At 41.3% G+C, this 21300-nt stretch overlaps 1 long non-coding RNA gene across 1 annotated transcript in view; it reads right to left on the reverse strand.

Annotated features, from left to right (window-relative positions):
- The window catches only part of LOC131277387 (uncharacterized), a 71617-nt gene extending 57107 nt beyond the window's left edge, over positions 1-14510 (reverse strand). The window contains exon 1 of the long non-coding RNA XR_009184565.1: positions 14309-14510. This is a non-coding gene — a long non-coding RNA (uncharacterized lncRNA). The remainder of the gene's footprint in view (positions 1-14308) is intronic.
- Between the last annotated feature and the right edge of the window lie 6790 nt (positions 14511-21300).

Below are 21300 nucleotides of genomic sequence, written 5' to 3' on the forward strand. Positions count from 1 at the left end.
AAATTAGGGAAAAAAAGAAAGGATGTAGACACTGAGGAAGAAGTGAAAGAAACGGCCTTGCCACTGTACATACATGGCAACACCTATTAGAGTGATGAAAGGCAAAATGTCAAAACAAAGTTTTATGATAGTTTGCACTTTTTAATACCCCAATTTATTTTTACTCTATTTTAGTATTTCTACAATAGTATGCAATCTACTACTAATCTTTAAACCTATCACTACTACTTCATTTTCATATTAATTGAATTTGGCAATATATTAGGGTTCATTTTTGAAGATGTTTTGGACCACAGAGGGGTCCAGCTATGGCAGAGGAGGAACTCTGGTGTGGGGTGTTATTGATGGGGGACACAAGGTTGGGAGGGAGTTCTCCAGGGCATGTATATACTGTTACAAATGACAACTGAGGGAGTGCTGAGTTCCTAGCCAGGGAAATGTGTCACATTCCCCAATGAAACAGCAACAACCTCCATGTGCAAGGGCAAAGATCAGTGAAGAAGAATGCTCCAATGATGAGCCTTTGATACTGAAGACTATGCTTATGAACCTGTGCGCCTGAAATTTGAACCAGGCCCAGAGCTGCAGGGTGCCTAAGAGTTACCTCCTGAGAACCTCCATGTTGCTGAAATTTGACCACTGTCTAAGCCAAATTCAGCATGTAAACATATTACCTTACCCCCCCCCCCCATGGGACATGACTCGCAGTGATGAGCATCCCTTGCCCTGAAGGATTATTACCAGTCACTAACTGGTGATGCAACTAGAAAAAGACCTTGAATAAAAGGGGGAAATGGTAAAGACAAATGAGTTTAGATGGTAAAGAGCCTTCAAAAAAGTCAGAAGGTCATCAGAGGGGTTGTGTTTATGCATGACTTAGCAGGATCCCAGAGATAGCCAAAGCAGATAAAACCCCAGGTACTGGTTCTCCTGAGGGTTATGGAGACACACAGGTTCTATGGTTTAGGCAGTTGGCTCTGGAGTTCAGTGCCTTGCCAGTGGGCCCTACTTTGGAATTTGTGTTCCTGAGTGTGGAGTTGGACTTAGGTGAGACCTTTCTACACATGCCACTTCTGTCACTTTTACTGAACCTGTAGTTGGCACTGGGGTTGGTGTATACCCAGGAGACTTGAATCTCTGGACTTGCCATATGCCAGCTGGGCCCTGAGCCTCAGCAGAGTTGCAATTCCTACTCTTCATTTTGTTGGACTTACACAGGTCAGCTAACAGGGAAATGAAGATTGTCAACCACCATACCAGGGAACCAAGAGTGCCTACAACTATAAGCAGGAGATTCACACCCATCAACCATGTGGGATCTAAACCCTCTCTCAACATAGAGGTTGAGTGGACATCACCAACCCAGGGTACACAGGATGGATGAATAAAATATGGATTAGAGTGAACTTACTGGTATTCTACTAAGAACAATTGTGACTAGTAATGGAAGAAACAATAGCATTTATCTGGAGAAAGTGGCCACAGGAACCTGGAAGACTGATGGGCAGACCTATAGGATGGAAAAGCAGGGCTGACAAGAAGACAAAGAGGAGATGCTGCCTCTGAGGCAGTGGATGTATCCCAGGAGGACCTTGCCAAGGTGGTACATGACCACCTGCCCTGAATTTACCCATCCAGGTGTGTGCAGGTGTATAGGGGACAGTTCCCATCCAGGACAGCCAGGGTGTATGGCCTCCACACCTGGTGCAGAAGAGACCACTGCAGCCCAGTGGCCTGAGGAAGGTAACTTGGGACAATATCTCCAACCTGAAAACCCCTTACACACAAAGTTTAGGTGTGTTCCTCTTTAGGACAAGTTCATTGAGACCCCAGGAGCTGAAGGGAGACTTTGAATGTTTTTTCAGAAGGGCACTAAAGCCACTAATTTCTGTCAGGAACAGCTAATGATCAGGAGACACTCCCAGCAAAGGCCTCCCTGCCCAGCAAGGGCTGTTGCTAGCTCCCTAAGGGTTTTTTGACAATCTTACAGAGGAAGGCTGCAGAAAAGACCTCCACCAGCCTCTTCCATTACCTGTGCTTTGTCTAGGTGACTCGAGTGGGACTTTCAGGATGTTAATCCACCTAGTTATGCCACAGATTACCCTCAAGCAAAACTGGATTCCATGAGTGCTGGCGTGAGAATGACACCATAAGAGGATTGAACATTTTTCAGAACTGTCATACAACCAAGGAGCATCAACCAATATCCAGGCCAGACCTGCAGTGCCATCTCTGAGCCCAGAAGTCAGAGTCCAGCAGTTTCCACCATAAAATGTGAATATTAGAAATGTTATGAGCAATCACATGCCCTCAGATAACAAAAGAGCACTGAAAAGGATTTTGGATTATCCTGTCACAAGAAATCCCACCTCTCTGGAAGGAAATGGCATTAGAAGTGTGACTGAAAATTCCTGGCTGCTCCACTGTGGATTTCCAAGTGAAATGATATGTTGTATAGACCTTGCCCAAAGCCCACAGACCTGTACCAGTGTCACAGGAACAATTTCAAGACACAGGTTCATATCTGAACAGGTACCTCCAGAGGAGATTTTGAGGAAAACTATTTCTAACCATCACCCTAACCACAACTTTGTCCTTACATCTCTAACTATAAACTTAAACTTCAATGTCTCTCAAAACTTAACCCTCAATCTAACGCTGAAGGTGCACACTGGAATCTCCTGAGTAGTCCACAACCTTGACAATATAAATGCTCAGCTACTGCCACCCAGACATCTATGGAAAAACATCATTTAGAATGTCCTATTGACTTCCAAGACAATAAGCAATCTGACAGTTGGAACTGGAAAATCGGCCTGAACTGCTGTAAGGGCACATGAACTATGAGACTTTTCTTGGCCAGGGCAGAGAGAGACAGCTGTTTTTCCCCAGGCCATATCAGCCTGAAGGGTCCAGCAGGACAACATTCCAGCCATTGAAGAGGGCCTGGGAGAAATTTTTCATGTTACCCTTGGAATCCCTGTCCCACCACTGACAGCTGCTGCTCAGGGCAAAGACCCTGGGAACTCCCTAGCAAGCTGACTTGGTTTTGGCTGTCGGACCATCTTCCAGAAACTTAGACCATCTCGGGGCTGCCTCAGGAGGCCTCCAAACAGATGGCTGGTCCTGGCAGATGCTGGCTGGGTGGTGTGGATGTGCACCTTGGACCACTGTCTGAAGCCTCAGCAAAGAGTAGAAAGGAGGCTCCTGTGTCAGGTAAAGTGAATCTACTGCTCAGAGCCCTGAAGCAAGCTGGTTCTGATCTGTCCCCTGCAGTGAATTTGGAGAATTTGGTTGATGTTCACCCAAAAAGGCATCAAAGGGTAAACTGGGTGGGACAACAAGCCTCCCCCCATGGCCCTGCAGGCCATCACCAGCAATTCCTGGTCTCCAAATGGAGACTTAACTTAGTTTTGGGGGAGGCATAAACTGCCAGGTACAAGTGTGAGCAAGGTCTTGCATGGATGGCTGGAGGCTCCTGACATGAAATGACATTGAGCATGGCTTTGGGAGACCATGAAAAGGCTGTATGTGTGGGGAGGAAACTCTGACATCATTGTTAATAAAGGGTAAAAATGTCACAGACACAGAAACTCAACAGTGTTTAATAACATTGACCACAAATGAAGAGCAATAATAATGCATGATACCAGGAAGTGGGCTTGGCCCAATGGATAGGGCATCTGCCTACCACATGGGAGGTCTGCGGTTCAAACTCCAGGCCTCCTTGGCCCATGTGGAGCTGGCCCATGCACAGTGCGGATGCATGCAAGGAGTGCTGTGCCACGCAGGGGTGTCCCCTGTGTAGGGGAGCCCCATGCACAAGGAGTGCACCCTGCAAGGAGAGCCGCCCAGTGTGAAAGAAAGTACAGCCTGCCCAGGAATGTCACCACACACACAGAGGGCTGACACAACAAGATAATGCAACAAAATTGCACAGATTCCCGGTGCTGCTGATAAGGCTAGAAGCAGTCACAGAAGAACACACAGTGAGTGGACACAGAAAGCAGACAATGTGGGGGGGGGGTTGGGGAGGAAGGGGAGAGAAATAACTTTAAAAATATCTACTAAAAAATGCATGATACCTTTACTAAGACAATCCTAGTAAGATTTCTTACAGAGATGAGACTGTGACCCAGGTTTGAGGTTGAATTCACTGGTGTCAGGATGCACATTAAGAAACAATTCTTTCTAAGTAAGCTAGCACATTGTCTGATTGCTATTCACTGCTTTTGAGACCACTGAGGAATCAGAACTAAGGGCAGCCATTGTTCCACACCCCTCAGGTGAAACTGGCAGAGGTGTCTTGAAACAGGGCTTTTTATTCCTGTTATCTTTTTATGTCCAGGAATCAACAAAAAGTTACAAGACCAACAAAAAGGGAAACTATAACCCACTCACAGAAAAAAAAATGTTTGCAAGAAAACATTCCTGAGGAAGCTCATAAAATAGAGCAATTTGTTTAAGATGTTAAATGACTTATCTTAAAAATATACATAACCTAAATGAATCCATATGGAAAGAAATAAAGGAAAGCAGGAAAACAGAAAACTCACAGAATAAACTAGAGATAGAAATTATAAAAGAAGAGAAATTTGGAGCTGCAAAAGTACAGTAATTGAATTTACTCAAGCAAAGAATGTAGTGAAAGGATGCAAAAATATTTCCACACAGTTATTAGCCAAATGAGAACACAAGTGGATATAACAATATTGGACAAAATTGACTAATTCAAATGTCTTACAAAACAGAATACACACATACATAGATCTACACTACATTGTTAATACTAACTTAAACCATGGACTACAGTTAATAATACAATTATACAAATATGATATCATCAATTGTAACAAATATTTCATACTAATGCAAGGTGATAACCGCAGAGGCACATGGGAATCCTTTATTTTTTTGGATGAGTATGCTCTAAACCATCAACTTCTCCAAAAAACAATTAAAAACCAAAATCAGTTACAAGACAAAACAGGAGGCTACCTATTAATGAAAGGCACAGTAAAACAGGATGAAATAAACATTTATGCATTTAAAAATAGTGCCCCAAAATACATAACTTAGAGATATAAAAATTGTTTAAAGTCTATGTTAACAGGCATGCAACATACAAAGGTGTAACCTAAGACAGTAAGAACACAAAAAAAGAGGTGGAGTATTGTGGGGATAGACTGTTTATTACTGAGATGAGGTTGGTACTAGTCTAACTAGGTTTTTTATTTTAAGCAGTTATTGTTAAATACAAAGGTAACCAATAATAACATAAAAATATAAAGAAGAAAAGGGAAGGAAATCCAAATAGTACAGAGCAGAAAGCCACAAAAAGGAAAAAAAACAGCATTACAGCCGTCACTGAGGAACAATAAACATACATGACACGCAGAAATCAAATAGCAAAATTGAAAATATATTTTCTTCCTTCTTCTATTGTCTTAACTGTCAAAGGATTAAACTCCCCTATTAAAAGAAAGAGATTGATAGACTGGATGAAAAACCTGATCCTGCTAAATGTGGTCTACAAAGACTCACTTTAGGTACAATCTCAAAAAGATGTAAATGAAAAATAAGGAGAAAAATTATTTCCATGAGAATGATAATCACAAGAAGCCCCAGAGGCTATATTATTTTCAGAAATAGAGTCTTCAGGTATAAAAATTTTTACATTAATAAAAGGCCCAATCAACAAAGATATAATGGTGATAAGTAATCTGCCATATATACAACCAATAACATCAGAGTACATGTGGACAATACATATGGAAATTTTTCCAGGGTATACCATATATTAGACCATATATAAAATGAAAATAATATTTAAAATATTGGAATCATACAAAGGATCTTCTCAAAAATCAGTAGCGGGGGAAAACTGGAAAATTTACAAACATGTAGAGATCAAACAGTATATTACTAAACATCCAAAGAGTTGAAGAAGAAATCTCAAGGGACTAATGAAATATCTTGAGATATTGAAATACAAAGCATTGCTGAAAGAAATTATTAAAGACCTAAACAAACTGGGTATACATCCAGTGTTCATGAATTGAAAGACAACACTATTAATATATCAATATTGTCAAAAGAATCTACAAGTTCAATGCAATCCCTATCAAAATTCCAGTAGCATTTGCAAAAATGCTAAAGATGATTGTCAAATTCACAGGCACTCTAAGAGGTATTGCGTAAGCAAAACAAACTTGAAATAAGGAAAAATCTAAAGGAATCAGACTTGCTGATTACAAAGCTTGCTATGAAGCTACAGGAATAAACACTGTGTGGAACTGGCATATGAACAAATATACCAATGGACTAGAATTTAAAGTCCAGCCTAAAATCCACACATCTATGGGCAGTTAATTTTTGACAAATGCCCAAGTTTGTTCAATGGGGAAACAATAAATAATCTCTTCAAAATATGGTACTGGGACTACAAGAAATCCATATGAAAAGAATGAATGTGAATACCCCCTTATCATTATATGGAAAAATTAATTCAAAATAGATCAAAGATCTAAATATAAGAGTTAATACCATACAACTCCTAAAATAAAAGAGATAACTAACTTTAGCACCTTGAAGTAAGCACTGATTTTGTATTTTACAACAATGCACACAAACAGAAAATGAAAAAAATAGCTAAACTGGACTTGATCAAATATACCTTCTTTTTTTAAAGGCTTAATGAATTTTACTACCTACTGAACACTGATAAGCATTCAGAATGGTATATCTCACTTCTTTCACTGCAATGTCATTTAGCAGGTGTGTCTATGTCACAGATGAAGTTGAAGAGCAGACTGACCATCTGTGCAAGAGCAAAATGCAGCAAGGGAAGGGCAGGGATCCACAGGCTGAAGCCCAGCTCCAGACACTGCCTTCCCTTCATCACAGTTTAACTCAAACAATCCCAAACAATCCACAGCCATTCAATGTTTTCCCTCTAGGAGTACTCAAAAAAAAAAGGGGGGGTATTGAGAGTAGGGTAATAGGATGTAGGTAATAGGTATTGAGAATGGGATACTGAGGACAGAATGCTGAAAGTAGGGAGTGATGACCTCCAAACCTTAGCTCCACCAAGGGGAAGTGTCTCTGCTGCTGTTGTGTGATCACACAGCCCTCACTGCCTACCTGTCCTCCCAGTCCTGCCCCCGTGCTCTCAAATGGCAGGTGTGCTGTCACCCAGCCTGAGATTCCTTCCCTGCCCCAGCCACATCTCCAGCCTGACGCCACCACACTGCCACTGCCCAGGGCCTAGTCACTCTTCCCCTTGTACCTGTCCTTGTGCATCTTGTCATGGTGCTTCTTGACATCCACAGCTTGTGCTGCTGGGCCACCTGGCTCTGGTTTTGCCACAGCCCTCAAAGGTACACATCTTGCTGTACCACACTGCTGCCACCACTGCTTCCCCCTGCTGGGACCTCCCTCTCCTCCAAGATGGCCATGCCCTCTCTGCCCAGTGGGCCCAGATGGCCAGTGACTCTGCCTCATCTTCACCACCCATGCCATGCATGGGGCCCCCACCATGGCCTTGCAGGACTGCATCAGGAGCAGGGTGAGTGGTGGGTGGCACCCTGGTAGCCCCTGTGCCTGTGTGCTGCTGGGACATGCATGGATCCTTGGCACTACCTCTCCCCCACCTGCAGCCCAAAGCCACATGTGCATTGAGGCTCTGAACCTGAGTGGAAGGCTGCTGGGGGTGCACAGGCCTCTGGTGTGCCTGCAGGGTGCCACCTCATGCAAGAGCATCTGTGCATCTGCTGGGGACCCATGAAACACAACTTCTGAGAGTCAAAGGACATTATCAATAAAATGAAAATAAAATGTACAGAATGGAAGAAAATATTTGGAATGTATTTTTGTTAAGAGTATGATATACAGAATATTTAAGGTATTACTAAATCTCAACAAAAAGCCAAACATCCCAACTTAAAAACTGTAAGAAATTACATTAATTATATTTTTCACATGCATCACTCTATTCTTAGCATCATGTAATAGTGACATTATTTGTGGTAGTTCATAGAAGAGCATTCTTATATTTGTATTATTAACCACTATTCTCATTAACCTCTGGGTTCACTATGTTATTCAGGCCCTAGATTACTCTTTAGCTTTGTTTCAATCAACATTTCCATGACTAGACACCCCTTTCAGTCACAGTAACTTACGGACTATAGTTAAAAGCAATTTTATGATACTCTTGGATCAATGTCAAAGAAGGTACTATATCAATGCTAAGGATCAAAATATGGTATTTTTCGGATCAGCAGAATATCCATGTCTACATAAAATACCATGACTTTAAAATGCTGTTTGACCTAAAGTAAGGGGGAAATGGAAAGGAGAAATGAGTTTATATGGCTACGAGTTTCTAAAAAAGAGTCTGGAGGCTGGCAGAAGGATTGCCCTCATGCACAACTGAGCAGAGTCAGAGAGACAGATAAAGCAGATACAACCCCCAGATATTGGTTCCTTTGAAGGCTAAAGAGACCCATGAGAGTTATGGTCATGGCCGATGGGGTTAACTACCAGGGCAGATGGCCCCTCTTTGGAAATGGTGTTTATGTGTGATGAATCTGGTCTCAGATGGGATCTCCCTTCATAAGACTTTCATGCTAATGTGCTGGAGGTGCAGTTAACGTTGGGGTTTAAGATATATTTAGGGGATTTGAATCTCTGAACTGACAATGTGATAGCCAGGTCATGAGCCTCAACAGACTCCAGCACCTACAATCTGATTTATTGGACTTACCACACTCAGCTAAGATGGAGTTGAAGAAGGACAATCACCACACCATGGAGCCTAGAGTGATTACAACTGAAAATGGGAGGATTGCATCCAGCAGCCATGTGGAATCTGAGCCTCCTCTTGACATAGAGGTGCAATGGACACAACCAATCCAATGTCCACATAGAAGAGGTGGCATTGGATTGGGAAAAGTGGACATGGTGGACGATGGGTATGGGGAAAGGCAGGAAGAGATGAGAGGTGGAGGCGTCTTTGGGACATGGAGCTGCCCTGGATGGTGCTTCAGAGGTAATCACCGGACATTGTAAATCCTCACAGGGCCCACTGGATGGAATGGAGGAGAGTATGGGCCATGATGTGGACCATTGTCTATGAGGTGCAGAGATGCCCAAAGATGTACTTACCAAATCCAATGGATGTGTCATGATGATGGGAACGAGTGTTGTTGGGGGGCGGAGGGGGGGAGAGGGGGGTGGGGGGGTGGGGTTGAATGGGACCTCACATATATATTTAATGTAATATTATTACAAAGTCAATAAAAAAAAAATAAAAAATAAAAAAAAAATAAGGGCAAAAAAATATATATGGTATTTTTTTCTTTGGGACTAAAGAAAATGTTAGCTTTATTGAGGGAATGACTGTACAATTCTGTGATGAAAGTGAGAGTCACTGAGTGTACACTTTGGATAGAATGTGTTGTACATGGAACTGTATAACACAGTGAACCATGTGGTTAACAGTACAAATAAGAGAGTGTTCTCTCATGTACCAGAACAAATGCACAATACTAATACATACCATTAATAGAGACTGCATGGAAAAATATACCAAGTGTACACTATGAACTATAGTTAGTTGTCATAGTCTGATCGTGTCCTTTCATAATCTGTAACAAATATAAGGTGCCAGTTGAGAGGTGATATATGGGAATTCTGTACATTACACATACTGTTTTATAAGCTCACAAGCTCTCTAATAAAACAAACAAAAAAGTAATGTACCTTGGATGGAATTCTGAGATAGGAAAAGTTTATTAAAATGAAGGGAATGCAAATAAAGTATGGAATTTGGTTCATAATAGCATGGCAATATTTGTTCACTATAGTACTGTTTAAATGTAAGATGTTAAATATCTATTAAAGTAGGGGAATTCTATGGATTATCCTTGCAACTTTCTGTAATTTTAAAACTGTTCTAAAAATACTTAATGAAAACAAAAAAATAATATGTGTGGTGGTAGCAGGAAAGGGAAGAGATGAGCTCAAGAAGAAGACTGAAACTTTGTGTAGTTGGAGATACAAGAGGAGAACCAGAATCAAGAACAAAATAATATTTCCATCTACATTAAGCCCCACATTTAATCACAAACTAAATGTTTGAATTTATATCAATTTAAAAAGTCATATAAAGATTAATAGAATTTTAGCTAGTATGTACTTTCCATTTTCTGCTTTCCAGTAAGATCTTTCCTTCATTTTAATCTAAAGAAAAAATATATAGCAAAACAGGACTCATCTTCTTCTCTGCCTCTATTCTGTCTCCAACACAGCCTCCTCTTTCTCTGCTCTCCATCTTAGGGAGGACAAGAAACTGAAGTCACCCATGACTCTGCCTAATTCCTCACTTCCTGCCCAGGCATCTGGACCTGGAGACTCCACCTTGATTTACATTACATTTATAGATTTATTTACATTTCCCTCCCTCTCCCATTTCCACTATTCAGGCATCATCACTTCTGAGTTAATCTCTCACCATAAAACCTCCTAAGAGAAAACAGGGCACCAAGAGTGTAGGGATTCTGTTTGGGGAGGATTACTAATGGAATTGAGTAAGGATATTGAAATATTGTGAATGTGATTAATCCCATTGAATTGCATGCTTGGGAGTGGTTGGGATGGAAAGTTTATGATATATTCTCACAGTTAAAAGAATAAAAAGTACAAATAAAGAGACAATGACAATTAAATATAATACATGATCTTGGATGTTAGATGGGGTCTAGCAAGGGAGGAAAAAAAATCAAAGGAACATTATTGGTACATAAGAAAAATAGAATATAAACTGTGAACTTTATATCAGTGCTAAATTTATGAACTTAGCTATTATTTAAGGTGGTTGCATAAGTGAATATCCTTCTTCCTAGGAAATGTACATTGAAGTATTGAGTGCTCAAGGAGCATGGTTTATATACCCTTCAGTTAGGTGACCATAAAATGGATGGATGGATATAATGGGTAAATAGAAGATAGGTAGGTAGGTAGGTAGGTAGGTAGATAGATTAGATAGATAGATAGATAGATAGATAGATAGATAGATAGATAGATAGATAGATAGATAGATAGATGATACATAATGATGTGGAAAATGTGGCAAAGTTGGATAGGGCTATGTAGGATTCTCTGTATGGGTTTTGTACTATTTTTGTAAATATCCTCTAACTTTTTTGTTAGTGATATATGGCTTATTTATTAGTTTAATAAAGCTTATGTCTGAAAATATTTCAGAAATGTTATCACAAGCATATTATTAAGGTTGAAAACTGTTACAGGAAGTGACCCAAGATTTCTCCTACAAGGATAAACAAACTCTAAACTCCCTCCAACAAGGACATTAATAGTCCCATAATTTTTAATGCTGTGTGAAATATTTGAAAGATTTGCTAAAACTTCTGTGTGCAGATGTATTAGAGATTTTGTTATCACAATGACAAAATCATACAACAGAAAGTTATCTACCATACAAAATTGCTGGAAATATCATGACAGTTTATTTTAGGACAACAGCATTAATTACTCATTAAAATACAAAATGTTCATTTATCTTAAAACATCTTGTGTTTTATGTGATTTTTTTCCATTTAATGTTGCAGATAACACCATTTAGAACATTGGTCTGTTGTAGAGACCAAATATTTGACTGACAAACTCATATTCTTAATATGCAATAAAATGGGCATATATAGACATCCATTTTGTTTTTTGTACTCTCTACCGCAACTGTGTCATGTATTCCATAATCATTTCCATAAATGTGCTTATACAGTGAGAAGCTAATCTTGTCCAGGAATGTTTTTAGCATCACTGTTAGCACAAGCCAAAGGTGGAGGCAACTCAAATGCCCATAACCTGATGAATAAACAAAATGGCATATAGATATATTAGAAAAATATGCAGCTTTAAAAAAGTAGTTACAATGAGAACTGAAACATGAGTGAATCATGAAACATTATGCTAATAGTATTAAGAATTAAATATATTTTGTAAAGTCGTGTAGTTAATAATTATAATATAAGTCACCATAAAAAAGACTGAGGTTAGAGAATGGAAAGCTGAGGTTTAACCTGTGCATAATTGGTAAAAAATTTTTTGTAAATCTTTGGTAATGAATAGAGATGGGGAAAGGATATCATGGTGTTTGAAACTAATAGTGCTATTGTATGGTTAGGACAGTGGTGGAAAGTGAATGTCTAAGGTCATGGATATCACTAAAAGGAAAGCTAGAAACTGTAACATGGGACTGCATATGATAGTAAAACTTCATGTCAAACACAAATATGAGTGACATTGCCTATATAAGACATTGCCTATATAAAATATAAATACAAATATACTGTATTATTATACACCTGTATAACTGATTTTTAAAATGATATGGATAGAGAAAAATGTTACAGAATAATTCTTCATTTGCATTAAAAAACCATTATGTTAAGTGAAATAATCAAGATTCAAAAATATTAGAGAATTGCTCTTATATGAAATGTGTAGAATAATGAAGTTCACTGAGGAAAAAGTAGATTACAAGTTACCAGGGCCTTGGGGGTGGATGATGGGAAGCAAGGAGTTTCTATTTTGTGTGATGAAAAAGCTTTGGTAATGGAGGGAGGTGATAACAGCACAACAAGGAGTTATACACTTACAAATGGTTAAAACAGAAGAGAAAAAAGACAAGGCAAAGGATTGTAACTTATTTCCCTTGGCTCCTGTGGAGCCCAGACTGTTCAGCTGTGGTTTTAAAGCAAGGATTCAGGGTCTCATTGCTGAGTTGGAAGTGATAGAAAATCACCCTCTATGCATACTCTGCATAGATTTACTTAAATACAGGTAAGAATATTTTCAAAGTTATGGATAAAAAGCTAACTTGGTATAACCTGAAGTGGAATCTGCTTACCTGGGTTATGGTGGTAAAAATGTGTGTGGAGCAGGAAAAGGCGCTTATGTAGAAAAATTCATGTAGCTAGTGGAAATATAAGCCCTTTAATACCCACAGCTTTTTAAAAATGTATTATTCATCAGCTGGTATTTGATGGAAATATTTGAAGCTCACATGTGTTAAAGAATGATAGTGCCACATGAACTTTTATTGCTCTCATGCACACAATCAGTATTCACAGATATAGATTAGCAATCAATTTTGAAGATAGGGAACACTCACCCATAAGCTCAGTGAAGCAAAATGGTGTTATTCATTCTTCTCCTTATGAAAACTTTATCACAAAACATTGCACTCATTATTATTATGCTTTGAGTTTTGTAAATAAAAACTGGTGTTTCTTCATTTGAATTTTATGCAGTACATATGTTAACAGAATGAAACAAATTTAAATTTTTAAAAAATTGACAAAGGACTAACGAAAACATTCAAAGGTTTAGTTGACAAGGACTGCACAACTCTGTGAAGAAAGTGAGAGCCACTGAGTATACACTTTGAATAGAATGTAAAAAGCATGGGACTCTATAACACAGTGAGCCATGTGGTGGAAGATGGACTGTGGCTAACAGTGCAAATAGGAGAGTGTTCTCTCATGAAGTATCACAGATGTACAATACTCATACTTGGTATTACTAATAGGGGGGCATATGGAAAAAATACACCAAATATATGCAATGGACCATGGTGGTAATACTGTATTTTTTCATAATCTGTAACAAATATTCCACAACAATGTAAGATTTTGGTTGAGGGGTGATATATGGGAATTCTGCACGTTATGCATGATTGTTTTGTAAGCTCAAAACTTCCATAATAAAAAATGGGGGGAAAATGAGGAAAATTGAATACTCTGCACTATGCACTATCTGCACAAATGATATGATAACCTAATACAAGCTGAGGCTTGGAGCCAGTTAGACACATCTGGATTCTGAGTATATTTGTAGGTATGGAAATGGGTGTCAGAAAGAGCAGAGGAGCTGACTCTGGGATGTTGGAGTATGCATGGGGAGGCGGGAATTGCCAGTGTAACAAGAGCAGCTGTGTTGGTCCTCATCAGCCCATTCCCTCAGCCAGGAAGGAAGGACAACATGGCGGTGGCTGCCTGACAGCCGCTGCAGCCCCACAGCCCGCCTGCCTAGAATTCCCATCGTTACTGAAAACTGCCCCCAAGCACATAAACCTCTTCCTCTCTCCCCCAGACAGGCCTTGCCTGAGGGACCTGATGCTGAAGCCAGCCCCGAGGAGGGGAAGCCAGGGAGCAGCCTGGTGCTAAGGACAAGAGGAGACAGGGAGGGTGCCCTCTGTGAAGTGAGAGACCTGGTGACCCACCTTGGGCTGATGTCCATCACGGAAGGTACTGCAGCAGAAGCGGCAGCAGTTCTGTCCCTCCTCAGCCTTTTTCCAATCAGGGCAGAAAGGCAGCATGTCTGTCACCTCCCTTCTCATCATTTGTGGCAGTCCCAAGACCCAGCAGCCCCTGCAGCCACTGGGCTCTAAAGCTCGCTCCGCGCCCCCCTCACATTGGCTCAGCAGGCACCCAGCCTTCAATCCACCAATAGACACTGTGGTTACAAGCTCCCAGCCAGTCATAACCTGCAGGATGACCCAAGCTCCTCATTGGTCTGCACCTCCGCCTCTAGCCCCAGGCCCTCCAGCGGGCCGTGACCCCGCCCATACATGCTCTGCCTATCTTCCGCCAACTGCCCTTGCCCTGAGTCCCAGCCAGACTAGAGCTGAAAGGAAAGTAGTGAGAAGAGGTTGAAGAAGGGGCACCACGTCCAAGGTGGTGGAAGGAGGTGTAGGACCACCTGCTCTGGATTTATCCCTCCAGGTGTGTGTGGGTGTGGAGGGAACCATTCCCAGCCTGGACAGTGGCAGGATTCGTAGCCAACGCGTGGCCGCTCCAACCCTCCTCCTCAGCCCGTTCCTCAGACAGGGCGGAGGAGCAACATGGCGGCGGCTCCCCGGCAGGACCTGTGGCCCCGCCTTCCAGCAGTCATCATGGCCTCAGCGCGCCGTTGCCTGCCTCCCTTCAAACTCCCTTTTTCCCCTGCAGCTGCCACACCTGTGCATACATGTATGTACGCCCTCCCTCTCCCTCCCTCCCTCTCCCCTGTGGAGCTCAGTCAGAAGCGCTGCCCTGAGGAGGTAGGACAGGTATTGCAAGGAAGTCATGGCAGCTCCACTCGGGTAGAAGAGCAGCATGGTGGCATTTTGTTGTCACTCCCTATAGGCCCTTGTAGCCAGTAGGCCCCATGGCTACTGAGCGCTAATGCTCACCCCTCCTGAACTCACAATCCCCTAAGACAATTGCAGCTCTTTGCACGTTTTTTTTTCTCAGAAAGGTCACTAACACAACTAGATTCTAGCGGTCACAGCTACTGATTAGGAGACACACCAGCAAAAGCCTCCTGCCTGCTAAGTGCTTATGCCATTTCCCTAAGGAAAACTGGATACCCCATTGGAGGGGTAACCAATAACAGCTGGAACCCTCCCCTTACCATTAACAAGGGAAAGAATAATTAATAGATTAAAGGGTGACCACAAAAGCCAAAGCCCTCTCTGTCTGCCTAGAGGAGCCTGTAATAAATCACAGTGTATATTTCCATCCTTCTCTTCCATTTCCCAGCAAGTTCTGTTCCTTTCCCCCATTTTCCAATAAATTCTTTTTACTACATAAACTAAACTGCAAGTTATTAAATTCATAGCCAAGAACATAGAGTAATCCAACACTTTCCTGGCTTCAAATCTCTCAGGGTTTGGTGCCAGGAAAGACCTCCATGGGCCTCTCTCCTAAGCTATATCTTGTCCAGGTCAATGGAGTGGGACTTTAAAACATTTCTGGAGGCTCATCCACCAGTAAACCCTGGGATTCCCATTGAGTGACACTGTGTAAGAGACAGGGATCAGTTTAGTTTTCACATAAAGATACTGAAAAGCAGGGAGGAAGAAAATATTAATTAATGTAACCCAGCAGACTACTGCCTCAGTCTCCCAGTCCAAAGTTAAGCAGGAACAAAGGAAACCACCTTAAGCCAGTCCTATAGCTGGTAAAAAGGATGCACACATGATTAATTGACTGCAATGGGCTTTCTCTTACAAGCAATGGGACCACCATTTTTTCAGCTGGTGCTCAGCCAAAAGCTTATATGTTTTAGTTTATTTTTTATCTCTCCCCTCCCCCCCACTCTGGTTGTCTGTTCTCTGTGTCTGTTTGCTGCATCTTCTTTGTCCAGCAGCACAGGAATCTGTGTTTCTTTTTGTTGTGTCATCTTGTTGTGTCAGCTCTCCATGTGTGTGGCACCATTCCTGGGCAAGCTGCACTCTCTTTTGCACTGGGTGGCTCTCCTTATGGGGTGCACTCCTTGCATGTGGGGCTCTCCTATGTGGGGACACCCCTGCATGGCAAGGCATTCCTTGTGCACACCAGCACTGTGCATGGGCCAGCTCCATGCAGGTCAAGGAGGCCCGGGGTTTGAACCGTGGACCTCCCATGTGGTAGACAGACGCCCTAACCACTGGGCCAAGTCCACTGCCCTATATGTTTTAGTTCTGAAATCCTGACAATATGCATGCTAATTGCCTGCTATGGCATGGCTATTCACTACAATCAATATGAACAAACTGGTTTACAATTAGTGCTCTGAAAGAGCAACATGTGCTTTAGTTTTGTACTTTTTGAAGATACATAAATCACAAAAAATGTTAAATTAAAAAATGGAAGAGGCTCCCATATACCCCACACTCCATGCCCTCTCCTGCCACATCAACAACCTCTTTCATCATTGTGGCACATTCATTGCAGTTGGTGACACTTTTTGGAGCACTGCTGTACCACATGGATAATAGTTTACATTGTAGTTTGCATTCCCCCACAGTACATTCAGTGGGTTATGGCAGGATATGGTATGTCCAACATCTGTCCCTGCAAGATCATTTAGGAAACTCCAAGTCCTGAAAATTCCCCATGTCACATCACTTCTTCCCTCTACTTGCCTTCAGCAACTACCATAGCCACTTTCTCCATGTCAATGCTACAATTTCTTCCATTACTAAACACAATACTTCTATAGTAGAATACCAATATGTCCATTCTATCCATATTTTATTCTTCCATGCTGTGGACCCTGGGACAACGATGTCCAATCCAACTCTATATTGAAAGGGGGCTTAGATCCCACATGGTGTTTTGATGTGATTCTCCTGCTTGCAGTTGTACACACTCTTGGGTCCCTAGTGTGGTGCTGACCATCTTCCCCTCCCTGTTAGCTGACCTGGGTAAGTCCAGTGAACTAGAGAGTAGGACTTGCACCTCTGCTGAGGCTCAGGGCCCAGTTGGTCTAGAGATTCAGTCTAGAGATTCATGTCTCCTGAGTATATAGCAAACCCAGAACCAACCACAGGTTCAGTAAAAGTGACAAAAGACACATGTGTAGAGAGGTCACACCTGAGTCTGACTCCATTACACTCAGGGACACAAATTCCAAAGTAGGACCCACTGACAGAAACTGAACTCCAGAACCATCAGCCATGACCATAGAACCTGTGTGTCTCCATAGCCCTTGGGAGAACAAGTTAATTGTCTCTTATTTTAAAGATACATAGATCACAAAAAGTGATACTCTAAAAAATACAAGAATGCCTTATACACCACACTCCATGAGCCCACTCATCCCACATCAACAACCTCTTTCAACATTGTGGCACATTCAGTGCATTCGGTGGACATATTTTGGAGATATGCTACACCACACAGATTATAGTCTACATTGTAGTTTACACTCACCCCCAGTGCATTCATGGGTTATGGCAGAATATATAAGGTCCTGCATCTGTCTCTGTAATATCATTCAGGACAACCCCAAGTCCCAAAAATGTCCCACATCACACCTCTTTTTCCCTCTCTTGCCCTCAGCAAATCCTGTGACTGCTGTCTCCACATCAATGATACAATTTCTTGGTTGCTAGAGTCACAATAATACTATAGTAGAATAACAGTAAGTCCACACTAATATATATTTTATTCCTCCATCCTGAAGACACAGGGATTGTGATGTCCACTCCACCTCTAACTCAAAAGGGGGCTTAGATCCCAAATGTTTAATGGGTGTGATTCATCTACCAGAAGTTGTAGACATTCCCGTCTCCCTGGTGTTGTGGTGGAATATCTTAACCTCTCTGTTAGCAGCACTCAGTAAGTCCAATGAACCAGATTTTAGTGTTGCAAATGTGCTGAGGCTAAGGGCCCAGATGGCACATGGCCAGTCCAAAGAATAAAGTCTCCTTGGTATACAGCAATCCCAGCACCAGGTTAGTAAAAGTGACAGAAGAGGAATGTGCAGAAAGGTCACATCTAAGTCCAATTTCATCACACTCAGGAGACCAATTCCAGAGTAGGGCCCACTGGCAAGTCCCTGAACTCCAGAGTCATCTGCCATGACTATAGAACCTGTGTGTCTCTGTAGCCCTCAGGAGCACCAGTACCTGGAGTTGTATCTACTCACCTGGTGATTGGAAAGAATCTAAAGTGTTTAGTTTTGAAATCTTAACAATATACATGTTGAATTGCCCGCTATGGGGTAGCTTTTTACTATAGCCAATAGGAATTAAATGATTCCAGTTAGTCCTATGACTGAGCAACATGTGTTTAGTTTAGTTTTGTTTCTTTTAGTCATTCAAATTTATTACTCATGACAATGCAGGACAACAAAATACAACCAGTTTAGAAGATAATGGCAGTTTCATGTCTTGTAAATCCCATGCTTAACAAATGGTCCTGTAACCCCACTTGTACATATTTACTCAAGTGAACAGAAATTATTCCCACAAATAATCTTGCCCCAAATGTTTAAGCAGCTTTGGGTTTTGACACCAAAAACTGGAAAAAAAATAAAAAAGGTCATTAACAGGTGAAAAAAATGAGTGGAAAGAGGAGAAAAGGCTGATACGTTAAAACAAATAATATGGGGTCTGAGTGGCCTATGTCATCACAGAATAAAAAGACAGAGAAAGGGAGGTAATTGATTATTAAAATGAAAGTCTTTGAGCCCCTAATCTACTTAAACAAAAAAGTAGGGAGAGAGGCCTTTCCAGAGTTGACAGGTAGCCAAGGCGTATGCCATCAGGCAAAGAATTCATAAGGCTAGGTTTTACTTAGGAAGATGAAGATGATGCAATGGACAGAGCACTTCTTTGAGCAATGCCAAAGAAGAGATCTGGAATGCATCTCCAGCCCTAGGTCCCTTTGACACAGTCCTGGAATTTTTTTACCCAGAAAGCACTCTTAATTCCCTGGCACCCTGGCTCAACTAAGACCCTTACTACCAGCAATGCTTTGTCCAGGTTACCTATCAGCAGGAGAGAGGATCTCACAACAGCCACAAGTAAGGCCCAGGCAGTCACCCTACAGGAGCCCTACAAAGCCACATACCTGAAAGGTCCCTGCCCCAACTCCAACATCAAAAGGCCATTCCCTGCTCCTCCAGGAATTTGAGTATGGAAGAATTCTTATCCAACAGCACCACCTAGTGGTGACTTTTTGTTCTCATTTTCAGAGCTGTAGTTGTTTATTTTTATTTTTTTATTTTTGCTTTTTTATTTAAAAATTTTATTGTATTTTTTGAAGATACATAGATCACAAAAAATGTTACATTAAAAATACAAGAGGTTCACATGTACCCCACCCCCTATTCTTCGCACTCAACAACCTCTTTCATAATTGTGGCACATTCATTGGATTGGTGAATACATTTTTGAGCACAGTTAAACTTCATGGATAATGATTTACATTGTACTTTACACTCTCCCACAATACTTTCAATGGCTTATGGCAAGATATATAAAGTCCAACATCTGTCCCTGCAATAGCATTTAGGACAACTCTAAGTCATGAAAATTCCTCCACATCACATCATTTTTCCCCTCTACATGCCCTCAGCAACTACAGTGGTCACTTTCTCCACCTCAATGCTACAATATCTTACATTGCTAGACACAATTGTTCTATAGTAGAATACCAATGAGTCCATTCTAATACATATTTTATTCCTCCATTCTGTGGACCCTGGGATGTTGATGTCCCCATCACCTCTAAATTGAGAGTAGGCTTATATCCCACATGGTGTTTGGATGCAATTCTCCTACTTGCAACTGTAAGCATTCTTTACTGCAGGGTATGGTGTTTGACAATCTTCACTTCCCTGTTAACTGACCTGGGTAAGTCCAACAAACCAGAGATTAGGATTTGAAACTCTGCTGAGGCTCAGAACCCAGGAACAATTTGGCCAGTGTAGAGATTCATGTCTCCTGAGTATAGAGCAATCCAGCACCAACCTCAGATTCAGTAAAAGTGACAGAAGAGGCATGTGTAGAAAGGTCATATCTGAGTCCAACTCCGTCACACACAGGAACAGAAATTCCAAAGGGCCCATTGGAAGGGCCTGAATCCAGAACCATATGACATGACCATAGAATCTGTGAGTCTCCAGGAGCCATCAGTAGTGAAATTCATTCTTTACTTTTAAGGATATGTAGATCACAAAAAAATGTTACATTAAATAGTATGAGGCTCCTCTATAACCCCAAACCCGACACCCCAAATCCTCCAACATCAACAACATCTTTCATCATTGTGGCATATTCAATGCATTGGGTGAATATATTTTGGAACTCTGCTACTGTTGTGGAATTTAAGAGAAGTTCAATTATTTGAGAATAGAGAGGCCAGGACTCAGGAATGATTTTGAGAAGGAAAAATGGTTTATTGACGGCCGGCCGGACTCGGGAGCTTTCTGTTTGAATCCCGAGCCCGGAACAAGATTTTCAAACGTCTTTTATACAGAGAGGAAAGGCCAAATCGTCCCTTTGTTTCAGTTCTCAATAGGCTTCAATTAGCATATATCTCTTCCACATCTTAGGTAAGCTTTTAGCAAGGACTCCAGACATTTTAGATAAGCCTTGGTTTTTGCATTTCCCCTAAATACTTAAAGTTTATAGCCCTTGCTTTGTTAAACATTTCCTGGGACTGGAGCCTGCTGGTCCCTAAGAGCAGGACTGCAGCCTCTTACCGTTTCACACCCACAAGTCAAACAACTTCGTTATCTCTGAAGAGACAAAGAGCCTTCCACCCATAGCCCACATCATTCCCCCCCTTTGTCAAAGTTTACTTGCTAAGCTTTGGCATAATTATTGTTGTAGCTATGAGGTGGATGACTGTTTGTTGTCTTGACTGATTATTTATCAGTCTTTAGTACAGCATCAAGGACCGTTTTTAGAAGTTTAGAACTTTTCATTCTGGACAGCAGAATCTTGGGCAGGGGCCT

This window comes from Dasypus novemcinctus (genome assembly GCF_030445035.2).
Source record: "Dasypus novemcinctus isolate mDasNov1 chromosome 11 unlocalized genomic scaffold, mDasNov1.1.hap2 SUPER_11_unloc_3, whole genome shotgun sequence".
Lineage (NCBI taxonomy): Eukaryota > Metazoa > Chordata > Mammalia > Cingulata > Dasypodidae > Dasypus > Dasypus novemcinctus.